This window comes from Lycium ferocissimum, chromosome 5 (assembly GCF_029784015.1).
Source record: "Lycium ferocissimum isolate CSIRO_LF1 chromosome 5, AGI_CSIRO_Lferr_CH_V1, whole genome shotgun sequence".
Classification (NCBI taxonomy): domain Eukaryota; kingdom Viridiplantae; phylum Streptophyta; class Magnoliopsida; order Solanales; family Solanaceae; genus Lycium; species Lycium ferocissimum.
This window is the reverse complement of record NC_081346.1, coordinates 66,264,907-66,268,925: the sequence shown is the minus strand read 5'-3', so window position 1 is coordinate 66,268,925 and position 4,019 is coordinate 66,264,907.

Below are 4,019 nucleotides of genomic sequence, written 5' to 3'. Positions count from 1 at the left end.
GGGGGGGGGGAAGAAAAATTGATCGCCCCCCAATGTTTTTAATGATTAGTTCCATATTTTGGAATATAAGAGGGGCTCAAGTCTAGGAAAGCCATTCACAGACTTAAACTCATTCAAATGAACAAAGTGGATCTCACTATTATCATAGAGCCCTTTGTCAACATGAACAAACTCAGTAAATACATGAGATTTCTAAGTTATCAACACAGTATCACCGATGGGCAAAGTTGGCTATTCTCGACTGGAGATCATCGTACTCTTGTGGTTGATAGTTCAAACCAGCAAATTAATTTAAAAAAGCATTATATAGTCCATCAAAATATGATCTATTCATTACTGTTGTGTATGCCAGATGCACCTCAATGGAAAGACAAGAGTTATGGGTTGATCTTATTATGTTCATCAGGTGGTTCAATGGCCTTGGTGCATTGGAGGGAATTTAAATGTCATTTTAGACCCTGATGAGAAACTTGGTGGCAAACCTTATAGAATGTGGAATAACTTTGATTTTAGTACCTGTATGGATGCTTGTGTGATGTCATATTTGGGTGTTGTGGGCCCTAAGTTTACTTGGTGTAACAATAGAAAACCAAGAAAGAGAATATGGAAAAGAATTGACATGATCTTCATCAATGATGCTTGAGCTCAAATTTTCCACAATTGTTAAGTGAAACATCTAGTGAGGACAGGATTTGATCACAAGCCTTTCCTCATTAAATGCCACCATGATTAGCAAAAAGGTATCAAATATTTCAAATTTTTGGATTTCTGGGCAAATCGACCTTCATTTCTTCAGTTGGTTGAGTAGTCTTGGAATATTAATGTGATTGGCAACCCAATGTGAAGGCTTCAATATAAGCTCAAAATCCTCAGCAAAAACCTTAGCACTTGGTCCGAGGAGGTTGTTGGAAATGTTTTTGATCAAGTCAAAATCTAGAAGGATAAGATGCTTATTTTGGAAGAAAAAGACCTCAACAACAACAATGAACCTAAGAGGCTCTTAACAAAGGTCAAGCTGAGTATGTCAAATGGATATCAATGCCAGATACCATATTAAAACAGAAATCTCAAGTAGATTAGTTTGAAGAAGCAGACTGCAACACTAAGTACTTCCACAGTGTTATCAGAGACAGGAGAAGGAAGCTACACCTACACATAATAAAAAACCATAATGATACTTGGATTTAGAGAGATGAGAGAATAGCCAATGCTGCTATTCAGCACTTTGAACACTTATTTAATCAACCTCACTCCTGTGCTGATCTCAATATTGTTGATTATATTTCTAGAATTGTCACTGATGATGATAATTCTTTCCTTGCAGGTGTTCCAGGCTATGATGAGATCAAAAGTGCTGTTTTTAGTATGAGTGCGTCCAATGCTGCTGGTCCTGATGGTTTTAATGACACTTTCTATCACAAATGTTGGACATCATTGGATATTAAAGTATTTGTCCAGAGTTTATTTTTGGGCAAAAAACTTACTAAATATTTCACCCATACATGTCTTGTTCTTCTCCCTAAAGTGAACCCTCCTTCCACATTCTCTGATCTCAAACCTATTAGCCTCACCAATTTTTCTTGCAAAATCATTGCTAAAATCCTATCTATCAGTCTTAACCCTCTATTGGACAAGCTTGTCTCTGAGAATCAAAGCGGTTTTGTCAAAGGTAGGTTGATCACTGAAAATGTTCTCTTGGCTCAGAAAATTATTAATGGTATTACAAACTACAACCGGGAGGGTGGGGGGGGGGGGTAATATGGTTATCAAACTAGACATGGAAAAAGCTTATGATTGGATGTCTTGGAATTTTCTATTGGCTGTTATGAAAAAGTTTTATTTCTTTGATAATTTGCTCTCTCTTATTGGTAATCTTCTTGTTGGGGTATGATGTTCTATTATCTTAAATGGCACCAGGAGTGGCTTTTTCACTTCTACTCAAGGTCTCAAATAAGGTGATCCTCTATCTCCCTCTCTTTTCATTATTGGTGCTGATGTGCTATCTAGATCTCTTAATAGTCTTAATTAGCATGAACCTTTTAGTCCTTTTTCCATGATTACTAGAGGTCCTATCATTAATCATCTTGCCTATGCTGATGATATTGTCATCTTCTGGGCGGGTAACAATAAATCCATTAAGCTCATCAAGCATCAAATCAATATATATGAGAATGCTTCTGGACAAAAACTCAATAATAATAAAAGTTTTTTCATCACTTCCCCTAACACTCTGCTTGCAGGATTAATAGAATGAAAATTGTTTCTGGCTATATGGATAAACCTTTCCCATTTACCTATCTTAGTTGTCCTATCTATTGTGGAACGAAGAGCACACCGATGGTATGTTATCCAAATTTGTGAAAAGGTTAAATGGTTGGCAAGGAAATATGCTCTCTCATGGGAGTAAGATCATTCTTATTAAGCATGTGCTTCAATCTCTTCCTGTATACATCATGTTTGCTATGAATCCCCCTAACAGAGTTTTAACTCCTATGGGAAACCATTTTGCAAACTTTTTATGGGGCTCCTCAGAAGGTAAGAACAAATATCATTGGTTAGCATCGGACAAGCAATGTTTACCTAAAGATGAGGGTGGTATTGACATAAGGAAAATGGAAGACATCTCTGACACTCATATTATGAAAAGGTGGTGGAGATTCAGGACCCAACCTTCTATCTGGGATAATTTTCTTCAGAATAAATACTACAAGAGAGCACACTGTGTCACAAAAGTTTTTGTTTCTACTGACTTTCACACCTGGAAAAGTATCATGACAGTCAGACCAAAGACTGAACCACATATAGTTTAGAATATCTAGTCAGTAATTCTAGATTTTGGTAGGACAATTGGACATGTAAAGGAGCTTTACCATAAATCTTCCCTGATTTGGGAAGATCAGCTAAGCTCCCTATTAACGTTTTCTTTGACAATAACAATTGGAATCTTATTAAATTGCTAACCTTTTTACCTTTATAAGTTGTTCAATGCATTGATCATATTAATATTATAGATCAAAATGAACTAGATTTCCCAGTCTGGCAACTGACTGAGGATGGTTCTTTCACCAATAAAGTGCTTGGAACTCTACAAGAATTACTGGACCCAAACTCCCCCTTTTAACAATTTTTAGCACAAAAGAATTCCTTTTAAAATTTCTTTCCTCAATTGGAGAATTTTTAAAAGAACGGTTCCATTTGATGATACTATTGGAAAATTTGGGGCTGATAGGAGATCTATGTGTGTTTGCTGCAGGGTATCAACTTATGAGACTATATAATACTTCTTTGTTGAAAGTGAAGATGCTTATTAGATCTGAAGCTTCTTTGGCAATCCCTTGGGAATTCAACACATTGATCAACTTGCTCATGCTGTTTTTATGAAATGGTGGGAGTGCAAATATACTAACAATGTTCTAAAACTGATTTTGCAGATCCCTTCACTAATCATTGTTGCACCCTATTTTTACCAAGGCTAAATAAAGCACAACTTATGGAGCTCTAAAATAATTAATTATGTACAGAGTCGCCACCTAGCATTTAAGGTATACTAGGGTACCTATAAATTATTAATATATGCAGCTTAACATGGTCTACGAAAATAAGTGAGATTCTAGGTAAGGGTTCAAATTATTCTAAATAGAAGGTGTTTAGCATCCTTTGGAATCCACAAACGTGGGTTCTACATTTGGACCAATTTAACTATCGAGGGATGTGTAAAAAAGGGCTTGATTATTATTTATAAAAAAAGATTAATGAAATTTAGACTAAAGAATAACTAATATGACTATTCACGTAATAAAGGTGTAAGTATTTACATATGTAGAAAATACGTATACATGATTATTTACGAGTGAACAAAGTGCACAATTATAGTGACTAACAATTTTGGCTTTACATGAATATATCATAAGGTATTTACTTAACAATGAACGATTTACCTTTGAATAAAAAAAGAAAGATTCAAAACATATGTGATATAATAATTATTTAAAAAGTTATACGCAACTTAGGAGCTTGTG